Source organism: Panthera tigris, chromosome B3 (assembly GCF_018350195.1).
Source record: "Panthera tigris isolate Pti1 chromosome B3, P.tigris_Pti1_mat1.1, whole genome shotgun sequence".
Taxonomy (NCBI): domain Eukaryota; kingdom Metazoa; phylum Chordata; class Mammalia; order Carnivora; family Felidae; genus Panthera; species Panthera tigris.
Genome location: NC_056665.1, coordinates 22,467,164 through 22,485,945, shown reverse-complemented (window position 1 = coordinate 22,485,945; position 18,782 = coordinate 22,467,164). Strand labels below are relative to the sequence as shown.

The window sequence follows — 18,782 nt, the reverse complement described above, 5'->3', positions numbered from 1 at the left end:
ACTGGGCACCATGAATAGCAATGACGGGAATGTGGGCAGGTGAAGAGAGAAGAATTAGGTATAAGTTTTAGATAGATCCTCCCCAGCCCCCTCCCTGCCCATGTTCAGAAACTCCTGCAGCCAGCAGTTAACAAATTCTATAAAGGGGATGGGAAGAAGACACAAAACAGGAAGAAAGAACAACAATTAAAGCCAACAGCACTTATTATCCATGACTTTTATTTTCTGTATTATGATGCTTTGCTGACCCTGGATGAAGTGTGCCCCCTTCCACTCCCAGGTTAGCCAGTTCCCAGAGATAGCAGACAACTTGTTCACCAGTGTATCTCTCAAATGCAAACCATCAAATCCAGAGCCCACACCCCAGCCACCTCCTTTATCACGGTTTCATATTCTAGGCCTCTATCCCTCTGCCCTAATAACCAGAGGGCCAGGTACCAGACAGCTAGGGACAGCCCCTATCACCCAGAGCCCGCTGAAATTATTCACACTGGCCAATCTTAACTCTGCTCATCCTGCCTCACCAGTTCCATTCCACAGAAACCACAACAAAGGCTCTTGCCCATGTTCCCCCTTCACTCCCTCTGCCTCCTGACCCACCCCGGTGTTTTCTTGTGTGGGTCTGCATGGTGTGCTATGCCTCCTGTTTCTAGGGAACTGTGAGTAAAAACTGCTTCCTCCATGACAGCTACTTCTGTGTCTGCATCTCTTAGCATACCTCATTAAAACAAATCCTGGCTATCCTTAAATAAAAAGAAACAGAATTCCTTCAAGAAAATACAGGCAGCTGGGTCAAAACGCTAGCACCAAGGAGTTAAATTCCTCTCCTTTTAGCAACTGGGGACCTGTAGTAAGGCTGCATACTTCTGCAGAGGCTGGGGCAGCCTTTTCTAATCCTGAGGTCCTCTGAAAGGGAAACTCAGAGTCACAAGATATTTGAGGACAGCACTCAGCATGAGAGACACAATTAAAGACACAGAAAAGATCCAAGAAGAAGAAGTGAATGAAAGGAACAAAAAAAATTTGCTCCTTAAAAAATATCCTCACAGAAATTCAAGAGGATATTGCATTTAGTAAAACACAGCAATACGAAAATTAAATTTTGGCTTATGAAATAAATGTTTATAGACAGGTAGGAGGTCTGGCTGATAAGAATTACAAAGATGAAATGTGAGACATTGATGAAGAGGGCCTTCAGAGTACAAGGCCAGGGGAACTCAACAGCTGCTGGAGAAACAACAGGGGCAATGGGTGGGAGGGAAGGGCCAAAGAAATCACACAGAGAAATTCTAGGGCTGAAAGAAACCAGTCAAGCATGAAGGCAAAGAGAGGCACCTTCAAGAACATTAAAGGCCTTACAGAGCTTGTGTCCCACGTGCTAGATTTGAGGATGAGCTCTAGGAAAATGAGGGTGAATACTGAAAAAGAAGAAATAAACTTTTGAACTAAAACTAAGTATCAGGGCAGGTGGGTGGTTCAAAGGGTTAAGTGTCCGATTCTGGATTTCAGCTCAGGTCCTGATATCATGGCTCAAGATTTAGCACCTGCATGGGGCTCTGCGCCGACAGAGAGGAGCCTGCTTGGGATTTTCTCACCCTCTTTCTGCCCCTCCCCTGCTTGTGTATATGCTCTCTCTCTCTCAAAATAAATAAATAAACATTTAAATAAATAAATAAATTGGGGTGCCTGGGGGCTCAGTTGGTTGAGTGTCTGACTTCAGCTCAGGTCATGATCTCATGGTTTGTGAGTTCGAACCCCACATCAGTCTCTGTGCTGACAGCTCAGATCCTGGACCCTGCTTCAGTTTCGGTGTCTCCCCCTCTCTCTGCCCCTTCCCTCTCTCAAAAATAAACATTAATTTTTTTTAAATAAAAAATTATAAATAAATAAATAAATAAATAAAACTAGGGATCAAGAAAATGGATTTCCATGATGAGCTGTGCAGTGGACCTAGAAAAGGCACAGAGGGGGTGTGTTTACACATTACAGCAAGATATGAGGTGTCTCTGAAGAGACTGAAGTAGATTCAGAGCAATGGAGAGAAGAAATAAGCTGGAAAACACCACAGATTCTATTAAAGACACATTAAAAAAATCACTGTAATAAGAAAAAGAAATGTCAACCACAAACTGCGGAAAACACTGTACAAAAAAAGTCAGGGTTTGAATATGAAACAAAAATGTGATGACGTGCAGAGGAAGAAGGAAGAGAGAGAGACTAAGCCACCACAAAAGGATAATCCTTTGAGATGAAGGATACACCCACCTCCTTAACTCTGAGCACACACAGGGAGAAGGAGGAGGGGGCAGGCTCAAGGTGCAAATATTCTTTGCTTGACTGTGGTCTGTACCCGACTGTCTCAATGAATCACATGATAAACAGGGACTAGGCACAAAATAGCTGAAAATGTGGACCTTCACAAAATCACTTTATATCATATCATGATTTTCAAACTGAGTTCTCAGGAACCGTGAGATTCTGTGGATGTGCTTTGGAGTTTCTGTAAATGTTTATTCCAACATCTCATTTCCTTGTATTTAAAAATGCTAATAAAAGTCCAAACCCACTCAAATTTTTACAAAATTTTAACTCTTCAGAATAGACTACCTACCAGTGGATTAATGCATGTGGCCCATTTAACTCCTTTTTTGGTGGAAGTTTAAGCTAAAACTTCTCTTGGCATGGTTATGCTGTATTTATAAACCTCTTGTGAATGAGTTACCCAGTAAGACTTCAGTTTTGCACTGCTCTTTTTAAAACTTCACATTTGAGCCTACAATTCCAACTCAGAACCAGCACGTTTCCACCTCTGTAGCTACAACTGAGAGCACTGTGCGATTCATGACAGAGGATACATAGTTTTGCTTATTTTAAGCTTGGGTTTCTTCTCTGATTTTTACATTTATAACAAAGACTGTGAGCATCTGTTAGATCAGTGACTCAGTTCTGGAAGGAAAAAAAAAAAAAATTCCTCCAAGCTCTTCCTCCATACATTTGGATCAATTTAATTGAAGACTCTTGAGATCACAAGACAAATGAGTAAAATCAAGATAAAAATCTGTTTCCATTAGCCAACAGTTTACCTATGTGACTCACTGATTTTTAAATGCGGTCCAACCAAAATAGAATATTGAAGACAAACAGAATTGTAACTCTGTCATCATTATCAAAATTCAAATCTTAATATTTTTTTGGCAGTTTTAGAATTCTTTTCCATTTTATACATAAATTATATAAAAGTAAACTCCTGTAATAATTGTATGTTAATACCACTTTATCTGTTTTGGCCATGATAACTGGAGATAAAGTTTGAAAAAGGGCCCTATTGCTAAAAACTGAGTCTGAAAACAGCTCTCCAAGGCAAGTAATGAAGTTCCTATGAAACATGAGTAGTCGAAACCACTGCAGTGACACAGGAGGTGACAGTGTCAGTGCTGTTTGGCTTCCGGCCCAGCACTATGTGCATTCAGTGATGTACAATGGGGGGGGGACAGCAGATAGTGACCATGAGGCCATGTGGTAACATAGCCTTGCAGCCAGCAGAAACTGATAACCATGGGTTGGGATGGGTCCAAGGACTCAGTTCATTCCTCTTTCTGCTCTGTTGTGCATGTGAACCTTTCTGTATTAAACAGTTTGAATATATATACTAATATATACTAGAACACGATGTGCTCACAGAGTTCTTGACAACTTAGGCACATGGCCCCTTCATTACCTTCGAGGGCTCCTCTCTCTAGCTGCCTGGGTCCTTGTCCAGCCAGCGAAGGGCAGACAGGCTCCCACCCCCACCACTGATGGGGCAACAAGGGCAATGGGCCTTGGCCATTGAAAAGTGACCATGGACAGGAGGGATATTTAACCTAAATATTCAGGGTTGAGGCCCTATGTCCTTAGTGGGGTGGTCAGGAAGAAAGGGCATCTGGATATGCTCTAAAGATGGGCAGAACTCCAGCAGGTGGAAAGGAAAGTTGCTATATCCCCAACAGAAGGCATGATCTGATCATATATCTGGAGGTTAACTAGACAGAGGGAAACTTCATGAAGGTGTGGTTCGTCTAGACCCTGAGGTGAGTGAGGTATTGCCCCAACACCTTATCTTAGCACTTGCCTCAGCAGCAAGGCTAGCATGGAGGCTTGAGAGCAAACTGTGGGTGGCTATGACTGCAGGATCCAGGAGTCAATCAATGCTTATGGAATTAATTACAAGCTGTGCTTTCAGAAGCCATTGAAGGCACAGGCCAGCAGAGGTGAACCCTGGAGGTATGGGATTAGATTCCTTCCTGTTTTCCATTCCTTAGGGCTTGCTCTGTGCCTAGTTCCACCCCTGACTCCTGGCCTGGGAAGCAGAGCCTCTGAACCCAGCTCAGTGCAACCTCCTGCTTAGCCTGCCCTACAGCAGTGACCCCCACTGAGGAGCATGGAGGAGCTCAGCCTCAAGCCAGGGAAAAGAAACTGAACATGCCACCCCCAGAATCCTTTGGTCCTGGAGTCTGGCTGTCAGTGCCCTGAGAGAGAAGAACAGGGTGACCAGCCATCAAGAAAGCCCAGAAAGTCAACTCCCAACAGGCCACATACTCACTAAACTATGATTCTACATACAGGTAATTCTGAAAGAAAGAGGAAAAAAAAAATCCAGGGTCACCCTGCTGTACCAAAGAGGGTAGGCACTAGGTATGTGGGCTCATGAAGACTCTAATGAATAAGGATTCATGTACAATCCGTCCTATTCCCTCTGAGCTCACATTGTCCTTGAAAGAAGGATGGAAAAGCAGAAGAGATGAAAAATGATCTCAACTGTTCTTACCACAAAATGAAATAATGATTATGTGATGTGATAGAAGTATTAGCTAATGTTACAGTGGTAATTAAATTGCAATATATATTTGTATCAATACATTGCACACAGTAAACTTACATAGGTTATAGGTCAATTATATCTCAATAAATTTTTTTAAAAAATAAAATAAAAACATTGGAAGGAAAAAAAGTAAAGGGGGAAGAAACAGAGAGCCAATCTATCTCAAAAGACAGTGGATCAAGGTATCATTTATTTTAAATCTCTTTTTTAAAAAAGCTATCAATTACATGTTAAGACATCTCTGATATAAAGTATGTTTAGATTTCAGAGGGGAAAACAGTCTGTTTAGAATAGATGAATTTTGTTTCAAAAGAGAGTAATATGAGACTCTTAAATACAGGAAACAAACTGAGGGGTGATGGGGAGGTAGGGGAGAGGGAAAAATGGGTGATGGGCATTGAGGAGGGCACTTGTTGGGATGAACACTGGGTGTTGTATGTAAGCGATGAATCATTGGAATCTACCCCCAAAACCAAGAGCACACTGCATACATTGTATGTTAGCCAACTTGACAATAAATTATATTGAAAAAAAAGAAAAGTAGTAAGTCCTTTTTCGGGATACTTTTAGTTCTGTATTTTACTCTAAAATGTTAACGGTCTACTACCAGCAATGTGGCCAGTCACAGTCTGTGAACAAAAAGTCTTGAGCAGAACTGAAATTTTATGGCCATTTCTACCTGTCAGAGATCCCAGGGGACAGATATCTGGGCATCAGCTGGAAGCTTCCAGAGCAATATATTCAATCCGTTCTTTATCCGCCAATTTACATGTTAAGTGGCATGTAACATGGATGTTATTATAATAATTGAATGTAACATTGGATGGATTATAACCATGTTATAAATAAGAAAATGTTATTACAGTATGTATCAAGTTTCTGAGCTCCCTATTTTGTTCCTTGAATTATATGACTATGTCTGACCTAGTACAATATCATCTTAATCACTACAACATAATGAAATGTGGTATTTGGCAGAGTAAGTCCCCCAACTTTGTTCTTTTAAACATTGTATCACTGGAGCACCTGGGTGGCTCAGTCTATTAAGTATCTGACTTCAGCTCAGGTCATGATCTCATGGTTATTGGGTTTGAGCCCTGCATCAGGCTCTGTACTGCCTGCTTGGGATTCTCTCTCCCTTCCTCCCTGCCCCTCCACAACTCACTATCTCTCTTTCTCAAAATAAATAAACTTAAAAAAAAAATTTTAAATGTTGCATCACCTACCCTTTACTCATCATTGTAAATTACAGGATCCACTTGTCCACTCCCACTAAGACCTTGTTGAGACTTCAGTTGCAATCACATTAAATTTATAGAATAGTTTGGGAAAATTGGGCATCTTTGCAATATTCAATTTTCATATAAATATGATATAACTCATCATTTATTTTGGTCTTTCTTATATTTATTTTTATTGGTACTTATAAACATTGCAGATATTGGAAATAAAATTTGTTAAATTACATTTTCTAATTGTCACATGGGTAAAGAAATACATTCAATATTTTTACACTTGTCTTATATCCAATATATTTTGTCTAGGTAGTCTCTAAAAGTTTTTTTTTTTTATGTAAAGAAATTGCATATTCTATGAATGATGATAATTTAGTTTATTCCTTTCTAATACTTGATGTTTTATTCCTTTGTTTTCATTACTACTTAAATTCATACCATTGTTAAGATATGTGATGACAATGATTATCCTTATTTGTTCCACATACAGAAACTTCTAAATGTTTGAACTTTAAATGGGTAAAGACCTTAAATCAAGTGAAATTAAGTTTTATTCTATTTCAGGGTGCCTGGTGGCTCAGTTGATTAAGTGTTTGACTTTTGATCTCAGCTCAGGTCATGATCTCATGGTTTGTGTGTTCGAGCTCCTCGCTGATAGTGAGGAGTCTGCTTTGGATTCTCTCTCTCTGCCTCTCTCTCTGCCAATAGCCAGCTTGCCCATGTGTGCTCTCTCTCTCAAAAAAATAAACTTAAAACAAAAGTTTTATTCTATTTCACAAGTGGATATTAAACACTGTCAGTTGATTTTTCTGCACTTACCAAGATGATCACATAATTTTTCTCCATTCTGTAAATAGGATGAGTCATATAAATGGATTTTTCTAAAGTTAAACAAAACTTATATTTCTAACAGAAAACTAAATTTGATAGGATTTATTTTTAATTATTGCTAGATTTGGTGAGCTAATATTGTAGTTAAGATTTATACATGTATATTCATAATTGACATTACACACTAGATGGAACTTGCCTATAAAACCCACCTTTTCCTTTCTTTTTCAAAACATATTAACCAAGAAAATGAAATTGCAGGCTTCAGATGTGGAGAAAATGTTTGAAAAAGACATACCTGATAAAGAATATAATCTAAAATACACAAAGAACTCTTGAAACTCAACAATAAGGGGGAAAAAAAAACCAACCTAATTAAAAAATGAGCCAGAAACCTGAACAGACACATCAACAAAGATATACAGATGTCAAATAAGCATAAGAAAAGATTCTCCACATCATATGTCATTAGGGAAATGCAAATTAAAATGAGAAACATTTCTTAGATGGCCAAAACCCAGAACACTGACACCAAACGCTGACAAGGATATGGAGCAAGAAAAACTCTGATTCATTAATAGTGGGAATACAAAATGGTACAGACACTTGGGGCTATAGTTTGGCAGTTTTTTTACAAAACTAAACATACTCTTACCACACAATCCAACAATCATACTCCTTGGTATTTACCCAAAGGAGCTGAAAGCTTATGTATGTAATACACAAAAATCTGCACATGGATGTTTGTAGTAGCTTTATCCATAATTCCCAAAATTTGGAAGCAACCAAGATGTCTTTCAGTAGGTGATTGGATAAATCAACTGTGTTACATCCAGACAATGGGAAATTATTCAGCAATAAAAAGAAATGAGCTAACAAGCCATGAAAAGACATGTAGGAACCTTAAATGCTTATTACTAGGCCAATTTGAAAAGGCTACATATGTAGGATTCCAACTATAAGACATTCCAGAAAAGGCAAAACTGCCAGGGGTTGTGGTGAGGGAGGGATAAATAGGTGGGGTAGAAAATGTTTAGGGCAGTGAAACTACTCTGTGTGATATCACAATGGTGGATATATGTTATTATACATTTGTCCAAACCCAGAGAATGTATATGAAGAGTGAACCCTAAATGAAACTATAGACTTAGGTAATAATGATGTGTTAATGTAAGTTCATCAATTGTATCAAATGTACCACTCTGATGTGAGACGTTGATAATGGAGGAGGTTATGCAAATGTGGGGGCAGAGGATATAGGGGAAATCTCTGTATTTTCCATTCAATTATCCTGTGAACCTAAAACTGCTCTAAAAAATAAAGTCTAATTATTTTTAAAAGTTGATTTATTTTTGACAGAGAGACCACAAGCAGGGGAGGGGCAGAAAGAGAGAGGGAAGCAGAATCTGAAACAGGCTGCAGTCCCTGAGCTGTCAGCACAGAGTCTGACAGAGGACTCAAACCCACAAGCTGTGAAATCATGACCTGAGCTTAAGTCTGACGCTTAACCTACGGAGCCACCCAGGAACCCCAATAAAGTCTATTTTTAAGAAATATATATTGATTCAATTTTCTTGTCTATTTTTTTCTATTTTGTCTAGAACCAGCTTCTATTTTTCTAGAAAACGTTAATTCTGGCTAAATTTCCAAATTTATTGGCATAAAGTTGTCTATATTAATCTCACTTGTTTTTGTTTTTGTTTTTAATATATATTAAATTTATTGTCAAATTGGTTTCCATACAACACCCAGTGCTCATCCCAACAGGTGCCCTCCTCAATGCCCATTATCCCTCCCAACCCCCATCAACCCTCAGTTTATTCTCAGTCTTTAAGAGTCTCTTATGGTTTGGCTCTCTCCCTCTCTAACTTTTTTTTTTCTTCCCTTCCCCTCCCCCATGGTCTTCTGGAAAGTCTCACTTGTTTTAAAATGCCTGTTGGAGGTTATAAACCCTTTACATACCTAATAAACATTTGTTTGTATCTTCTTTATTTCCTAAATAATTACTCTGAGGTGTGTTCATTTTATTAGTTTTTAATTATCTTTATTTTTTTATTTTATTATTATTATTTTTTATTTTAGAGAGAGACAGCGAGCATGAGCAGGTGAGGGGGACAGAGGGACAGAGAGTCTTAAGCAAGTTCCACACTCAACATGGAGCACAACTTGAGGCTCGATCCCACAACCTAGCATCATGACCTGAGCTGAATTCAAGGGTCAGACGCTCAACTGACTGAGCCACCCAGGCATCCCTATTAGTTCTTTTTAAAAAAAGTTTATTTCTTGATTTCTATCTTACTTATTTAATGTATTTCTACTCTTTGTTGTCCCTTCTATTTACTTAATATTAATATTTTTCTAACTTCTTGAGATTGGTGATTAACTCACAAATTTCCTTTTAAAATGTTTTCTTTTTGTTTTTTTTATTTTTATTTTTTATTTTTTAAAATTTACATCCAAGCTAGTTAGCATACAGTGCAACACTGATTTCAGGAGTAGATTCCTTAGTGTCCCTTACCCATTTAGCCCATCCCCCCCTCCCATAACCCCTCCAGTAACCCTCAGTTTGTTCCCCATATTTATAAGTCTCTTCTGTTTTGTTCCCCTCCCTGTTTTTATATTATTTTTGTTCCCCTTCCCTTATATCAATCTGTTTTGTCTCTTAAAGCCCTCATATGAGTTAAGTCATATGATTTTTGTCTTTCTGTGACTGACTAATTTCACTTGGCATAATACCCTCCAGTTCCATTCACCTAGTTGCAAATGGCAAGATTTCATTCTTTTTGATTGCCAAGCAATACTCCATAAAACCTTTTCTAATGTAAATATTTAAGGTTACATATTCCCCCTACATACACACAGAAACAAAGACACATAGACACACACATACACTCTCACACTAAAGATATTTAGTTCTCCAGATATTTACTTTTAGTAAAACAAGGATAAATCTATTCCTATATCTGTGTCTATGTATATCTCTATTAACTATTATATTTATATATTGGGTAAGTCTTGTTAACTGTGTAGTTAAAAACTTAGATATCCTTGGTTTTTTTTCCTCTTCTTAAACTATCAATTACTGAAAGAAGTACATCAAAATCTTTTGCCATAATTATGGATTTGTCTGTCAATTGTCTTTATTTGTTTAAAAGATATTTTGTGTTTATTGCATACATACATGTGAGATTTGTTATATAGTCCTTTTTTAAATGTTTATTTATTTTGAGAGAGAGAGAGAGAGAGAGAGAGGAGGGGAAGAGAGAATCTTAATCAGGCTCTGCACTGTCTGCATAGAGCCTGATGTGAGGCTCAATCCCATGAACCATGAGCCAAAATCAAGAGTCAGACACTCAACTAATTAAGCCACCCAGGTGCCTCATGATTTGTTAGAAACTGTTTCTCTTTTATCACTGACTTTACCTTGAATTTTAGTTGTTCTTTTTTCTTACAGTGTGTGTTGTGTTTTTTTGTTTTCTTTTTTTTTTTTTTGTGGGGGGGTTGTTTTGTTTGTTGCTGTTGTTTTCCTGTTGTAAACACAGCCATTCTCATTCCTGGTTCCTGTTTGTCAGGTATCATCTTTTCATTTTTTACTTTTTATTTTAATTAGTGTGTTTATTTTTGTCTCATGTACTTAAGTGCTTTAGTTCCATCCAAACAGCCAATAGCTGGATTTTTAAAAGTATATATAGTTGGGAAACTCGGTACTTTTACCTAGCTACCTAATCCATTTACTTTTATCTTCTATGTTGCTAATGCTTGGTTTTATTTCTACTACTTACTTAATTTTGTGCTTTCAGTTTCTCTCTCCTTTGATTGTCTCCTTTCTTTGGGCTTCTTGTGTTTTCCTTATTTTTCTCCCCACTTGCTCTCTACCTGTTTGAAAGTTCACTATATTCTTACGCTTCTGATGGTTATTCTTATATTTTTAATGTGTCTTACTCAAAAATGACAACTCTATGCCCTGCCAGAGCAACTTAAGTACAACAGTGTTTTACCTGCACTTGCTCTCCAAGTACTGCCTTCCACATAATTATTTCCAGCATTTAATCTCTTTGCTTTTAATACCTCCAAGTTCATCATTATTATTTTATATATTCTAATTTGTTTGTATTTACCTGACTTTTTAACCAACTTCTTTGCTTACCATTCCTTTTCAAACCTTGTTCCTAAGTGTTTATTCTGGTAGTTTCCTTAGTAGTATTTCTGGCAGTTTCCCACTGCATGGGAAACTTTTTTAGTCTTTGTTTTCCTGAAAATGTCTGATTTTGCCCCTCATGTAAAAAATGATTTGGCTGGGGAAAGACTTCTAGGTGGATAATTATTTTCTTTCAGTACTTAGACAATATTCTCTCTCTCTTGTTTTTATTAATGGATTCTACTGTGGCTTCTAAAAGGTCTGCAGTCTAATTGTCACATCTTTGTTAGTAAGCTGCCCTTTTTTCTTTCATTGTTCCCAGGATCTCCTTAGCTTTGAATGATCTGCAGCTTTTAGAAATGGTATGTCTAGGGGCTCATTTCCTACTATCTACCTTTCCTCAGACTTGTATGTCCTGAATCTGAGGATTTATGTTTTTCATCAATATTATTAAATTTTCAGCCACTCTTTTGGAACACGGCTTATGTTGAAAAAAAGTGTTGTTTCAATGAAAAACTGTATCCTTGCTAACACACGGTTCTGAGTTACCCTGTCATTGTGTTTGAGCTATTTAGCAGTGCTTTGTAAGCTCCAAGCAATTGATAGATGTATAAATTATATGCTGTCTGGTAGTGATTTAACTGGTGGTGATTTTACTTTCTGTGCGTTGTAGATAAACAAGTTTTGTGTCCACCTACAATTTCTCTCAATATTCCCCTCCTCCATATAAATCTTCCTGATGTAACTTCTCCTTTGAACTGGCTCTAACATCTGTCAGTTATATAAGTAAAATAAATTCTTTAACATGTGTTCATTTTTTATGTCTATATACAAGTCACAATTTTACCTTTCTTCTGATTATTTTCAGAATAATCTCATGAAACTTCTCCCACATTCTATTATTTCCTTCTATTTTACTAGCAAACATGTGTGGGAACACTAATCCTACATATGAGAGGGACCCATACTCCATGTCTTGCAGAATTAAGTACATGGTATTCCTTAGATTCATGCTTGCATATCTGCTTTCTGCATGACCTCAGACACACTGTGCTTTAATATGATTATGATCATGATTATTTATTCCTATTTTACTCTATTTGCAAAATAGGAATAATAATAGTACCTTTCTCATAAGGTTGTTAATATATGTAAGACATCTGGACCAGGACCTGGCACACAGAAACATCACAGAAGTGTTAGATTTTTTTGCAATTATTCACTATTCTTTTCATATTTTCCATCTATTTAGCTTGCTATAATTCATTCAGCAAATAGCCTCTTCTTCGACTATGTCTCATGATACCCAATGCCTCCACTGAGTTTTTAATTTTGATGGTTAAATTTCTCACCTCTATTAATTCTGCTTGACCTTTTAAAAAATGTTTTTAATGTTTATTTATTTTTGAGACAGAGAGAGACAGAGCATGAACGAGGGAGGGTCAGAGAGAGAGGGAGACACAGAATCTGAAGCAGGCTTCAGGCTCTGAGCTGTCAGCACAGAGCCCGACGCGGGGCTTGAACTCACGGATTGTGAGATCATGACCTGAGCCGAAGTCAGACGCTTAACCGACTGAGCCACCCAGGTGCCCCTTGCTTGACTTTTTAAAGCTGCTTTAAAAAAAAAAAAAATTCTTTAATGTTTATTTATTTTTGAGACAGAGAGACAGAGCATGAACAGGGGAGGGTCAGAGAGAGAGGGAGACACAGAATCTGAAGCAGGCTCCAGGCTCTGAGCTGTCAGCACAGAGCCCGACACAGGGCTCGAACTTGTGGACCATGATATCATGACCTGAGCCAAAGTCAGACGCTTAACTGACTGAGCCACCCAGGTGCCCCTTAAAGCTGCTTTTTAAATGGTACATTCCTCTTTTCTTGTGTTTTCAATTCTTAATCATGTTTAATTCTCTTAAAAATATTTGTTAGTTTCAATTATCTAAAGTTTAGATCTAAATCTATTTGCTGTGTTTTCCATTTGTTCCAAGTGAGTGGTTTCTTTGTTTTATAATTTTAATTTTCAATTCCTCTTTAGCAGGGTTTTTGTTTTTGTGTATGTGTATACTTTTTAAGTGAGTTCCATCTTACTTTCTCTGCTGTTTCATTCCTTATAGAGTCTTTGTACCATTTTCTGTAAGAACAAGAGCTCATGTTGGTGTTGATGCAGAAACAGCATTGGTGGGAGAGGAGGGCAGGGAAGTGAGGGGACAGTGGGAGGAAAGAACAGAGTCCTGTGGCTTTCCTGTCACAGCTGTATAGCCCTTGTCCATGGACACTTCTCCTTGTCCTGCCTTATACTATTTGTCAGGCTGCAGAAATCACATGGCTCAAACACAGATTTACCACCTGTGGAGCTTGAAGAGGGCACATAGAAGCTTCCTAATGGGACAGACTGGAATGAACCTTCAGCCCACTAGACCCAGAAGGCAGCTTCCCCCAGCACAGCCTGAAACAGGCAAACTTCTTTTTTCATTTTCCTGCACTGAAAAGTAAGTGCTTTCTTAGTCCACTTCTCACTGACAGCAGCATTTCCACACCATGCCAGCTTTCTCAGTTTCACCCCACCTCTTAGGGGGCAAGTGAGAGGAAGCACATGTATTACTCCTGCCTCGGTGGGTGATTAGTTTTATGACACAGAACAGCTCGTTGAACTCTCCAGGGCCCCATGTGGGAAAGAGAGAGATGATCTCCGTTTTCCAAGGTCTGCTTGTGGCCTGGGCATTCCTTCTAACACAGTGTTTTAGGTAGCCTATATAAATTGATGTGAAGAAGTCAATGAAAGAAGAAGTGATTTTTCATTCCTGAACTATGTAGCCCATGACACCTTTTCTGACTCTAGATCTATGAAACAAAGAGAAAATTGGAAAAAATTAATCACCCTTGTCAGTGGAAGACAAAGTGTTCTGCCATTGGTATGACCATGTATTAAAAGACTATAAATTATATGCAGAAATTCGCATATGTGTGTGTGCAGGGTGACTAGAAAACACGATGGTAAAGGTAACAATATCCAACTCTGCCCACCTGTACTCCAGAGATCTTTATGAGCTTGGGAATCCCCTAAATAAAAGGGGGTCTGAGTCCTTACTAACGTAACTGGCTAAAAAGTGACCACATTAATTTTTTAAGGGAGCTTTTCTCTTCAGATTGAAGATAGTAAAGAAACTGATCAACATTAATCTGAATGATTAAGATGCCTAAATAAACTAAGCATATGTTTTCAAAAACTGCCACTTGCTATGACATATTAAAAAAAAGATAAAAAACATTATTTTTGCCTTCAAGAAGTCAATCTAAAGATTTCCTGCCCATAATGTTACTATTTCTACCAAAACACTGAAGCAAAAAGGTTTATAATGAATTATAAAAACCAAACTTGGTTTACATTAAGTGGAATATAATACTGGGGCCTAATTTCTTTTCTTTTTCCTTTTCCTTTTCCTTTTCCTTTTCCTTTATTTTCCCCTTTCCTTTCCTTTCTTTTTTTTTGAAAGTGTGCAAAGTTTAGGCCAAAGAGGTAAAATAAAAACAGCTGTTGGGAATTAAGTGAACCTAATTTTCTTTAGAAGTAAACCAAGTTGGTATAACATGCTTGGAAAAAAATTTCACAAAATACAATAAGAGCATTTAATAGCCTTAAAAATTCCATGTTTGGTCTGGAAAGTTATCTAAGATTAAAACAATTATAGTCACAAATGCATTTATTACCATTTTGATAGAATAAAAAATAGAGCTCAGACTTTCAGTTATAGAAAGACATACTTTTAACTATTTTCTATTGACTGATTTTTGTCCCCCTCCACCCCTCACCAATCCACATATTGAATCCCTAACTCCCAATGTGACTGTACTTGAAGATAGGGCTTAAAGGTTGAAAGGAGGTAATTAAGGTTAAATGAAGGCATAAGGATGAGGCTCTAATCCAATAGGACTGGTAACCTTATAAGAAGATATCTCTCTTTCCATCTTCCTTCCCCCCACCCCGACTCCTATTTATATGCCATATGAGGACACAGTGAGAAGGCAGCAATCTACAAGCCAGGAAGAAAGCTATCAACAGGAACGGAATTGGCTTGCTCCTTGATCTTGGACTTCCAGCCTCCAGAACTGTGAGAAATAAGTGTCTCCATTTTTATGTATCCATTAAGATCACTTTGAATTATTCTTGGGAGCAGCACTGTATATAAATAAATAAGAAATAAAATTTAATAGCTTCAGGCTTCAGTCTAAAATATCTACTTTAGTACAAAAAAGAAAAAAAAAAACCACCCGATATATAGTACGTTGTTATGGCAGCTCAAGTTGACTAATCCACTATTCCTTCCATGATTTATGACTAAAAACTCTGAATATAATAAATAAATATAAGGAGACATGAAAAGTGCATAGAAGAAGGCAGAAGGAATGACATGAGGTCCCTATGTGTTCCATTTGCCTCCTATATTCCAAACTGGGTACTTGAGAAGCACAAATGGGCATAGACCAAAACCAAACCAAAACAAAACAATAAAGCCCTGAGAAAAAGCCTTCTCTGTGTAGCCCAGTGATCAGAAGGGCAGCCAGTCACACAGAAAACTTTTAGACAATATTTATGTCTCAGCTAAACACCAAAGAAAATCACGTTCCACTACTACCCCATCAACAACAGCCAAGTGAGGACTCTAGACTTCCAACCAAATTATATATACCAAGAAAATATTATCCAAAAAAGCAAGAACAACTACATTATCATCAGATAAAGTAGACATTAGAGGAGAGATCATTACAAAGGGTAGGCATAAATTTACACATTGATAAAGTCTCAGTCCACCAAAAAGACATAGTAATCATACATTCTTTCCACAAAGAAGCTGCAGAATATGTGAACCAAAACCATATGGAAGTGAAAAAAAGGAACAGACAAATCCACAGTTACAGTTGGAGACTTCAACACTCCTCCCTCAACAACTGACAACAGGACAAATAGAAAATCTGCAAGGATACAAAAGAACTTAACACATCCTCAACCAATAGGACCTAATGGACAGAATATCCTTTCCCTAACAACAGCAAAAACACATTATTTTCAAGACCCCATGGGACATATAATAAGACCATATACTGAGCCATAAGACAAATCTTGACAACATTTGTTAGAACTGAAACTATACAGAGTGTGACATGTGCCCACAAGAAAATCAAATTAGAAACAAATAACAGGAAGTTAACAGCAAAGTCTCATAACATTTGGAATCAAAACACCAAATTTCTAAATAATCTCTGAGTCAAAGAGGAAGTCTAGAGGGAATTCAAGACATACACTGATTTGAATGAAAATAAAAAATGCATATCAAAACCTATAAGATGTAGGTAAGGTGCCCACAAGGAAATTTATCGTAGCAAATGCTTACATTAGAAAAAAGTCTCAATTCTATAATCTGTGATCACCCCCCAAGGAACTGGAAAAAGAAGAGAAAAATAAATCTATAGTAAGTAGATGGAAGGAAATAATAAAGATAGGAACAAAAGTCAAACAAAGTGAGAAGAGAAAAAAAAATAGGGAAAATCAATGAAACAAAAATTTACTTCTGTGAAAAGATCAATAAAATTGACAAACCAGTATTAGGAATGAATCTGAGTATAGCACTATATGCCCTGTAGACACCAAAAGAATGATAAGGGAATGCTATAAACAACTCCTTATACATAAATTTGACTGGCTAGGTGAAATACACAAATTCCTCGGAAAGCACAAACTGCTAAAATTTAACCAAGAGTAAACAAGTAAGATGAATAGTCCTAAAACTATTAAAACAAATTAAATTAATAAACACCAAAAACTCTTTAATTAGTTCTCTAGATCCTGATGGTTTGACTAGAGTATTTTATCCTATGATTAAAGAAGAATTAATACTAACTCTATAACTCTCTCCCAGGAAGTAGAGGATGAGAGAATGTCTATCAACTAATATTAAGAGGCTAAAATTATTCTGAAATGAAAACCACAAAGATAGTATCAAAAAAAACAAAAAAGCAAAACAATAAAAGAAGAAAGAAAGAAAGAGAAGTGGGGGGAGGGGGGGAAGAAAGCTACAAACTACATTCCCTCATAAATAGACATAAAAACCCTTAACAAAATGTTAGGAAATATAATTCAGCAGCATGTATAAGTAATCACACATATATAACCAAGAGGGGTTTAGTCTATGGGTACAAAGCTGGTTTAGTATTTTAAAACTGATCAGTGGCATCAATCATATTTAAGAGCCTAAAGAAGAAAAAGAACATGACTATCTCAATTGATATGGAAAAGAGAGTGGTAATATTCAATACTCATCCATTAAAAAAAAAAGTTCAGAAAACTGGAATATAAAGGAACTTCCTCAGTCTAATAAAGAACATTTACAGAAAAAACTAAGCTAGCATTATACTTAATGGTAAAAGGACTGAATGCTTTTCCTCTAAGATCAGGGACAAGGCAAAGATACCTTTTTCGACACTCTTAGTCAACATAATACTGTATGTCCTCACAAGGAAAATAAAGGAAATAAAAGGCATAAAGATATTGTGTATGTGTGTGTGTGTGGTGTATATATATATATGTGTGTATATATATATATATATATACACATATACACACACACACACACATATATATATATATATATATATATATATATATATATATATACACATACCACATCTTAGACACTTCTCCAAGGAAAACATCCAGATGGCCAACAGACACATGAAAAAATGCTCAACATCACTCATCATCAGGGAAATATAAATCAAAACCACAATGAGATACCACCTTACACCTGTCAGAATGGCTAACATTAACAACTCAGGCAACAACAGATGTTGGCGAGGTGTGGAGAAAGAGGATCTCTTTTGCATTGTTGGTGGCAATGCAAGCTGGTGCAGCCACTCTGGAAAACAGTATGGAGGTTCCTCAAAAAACTAAAAATAGAACTACCCTAAGACCCAGCAATTGCACTACTAGGCATTTATCCACAGGATACAGGTGTGCTGTTTCAAAGGGACACATGCACCCCCATGTTTACAGCAGCACTATCAACAATAGCCAAAGTATGGAAAGAGCCCAAATGTATATTTTTGAGAGAGAGAGAGAGAGAGAGAGAGAGAGAGAGAGAGAGTCAGAGAGACACAGTGTGAGTGGAGGAGGACAGAGAGAGAGGGAGACACAGAATCTGAAGCAGGCTCCAGGCTCTGAGCTGTGCACATGGAACCCAATGGGGGGCTTGAACTCACAAAACATGAGATCATGACCTAAGCCAAAGTTGGACACTTAACCGACAGTCACCCGGGTGCCCCAAGGTAGGATTATTTTTTTTCTAATGTTTATTTATTTTTGAAAGAAAGAGAGAGACAGAGCATGAGTGAGTGAGGGGCAGAGAGAGAGAGAGGGAGACACAGAATCTGAAGCAGGCTCCAGGCTCCAAGCTATCAGCACAGAGCCCAATGTAGGGCTCGAACCCACGAACCGGGACATCATAACCCGAGCTGAAGTCAGACACTTAACCAACTGAGCCACCCAGGCGCCCCAAGGTAGGATTATTTTTTTAAAAAATTAGAAACTTTATCAAATATCCAACAATGGTCAATTAAAATACATCTTCTCAATGGACTATTATGTCACCATTAAAATGATGATTACGAAAAATCCATGGAAATATGGAAAATGTTTATGATGACTGAAAGATGAAGTCATTACAAT

At 37.4% G+C, this 18,782-nt stretch overlaps 1 protein-coding gene across 1 annotated transcript in view; it reads right to left on the bottom strand.

The window, feature by feature from the left end:
• Positions 1-18,782, bottom strand: part of CHRNA7 (cholinergic receptor nicotinic alpha 7 subunit) — a 111,794-nt gene that overhangs the window by 16,477 nt on the left and 76,535 nt on the right. The gene's annotated exons all lie outside the window — the stretch shown is intronic.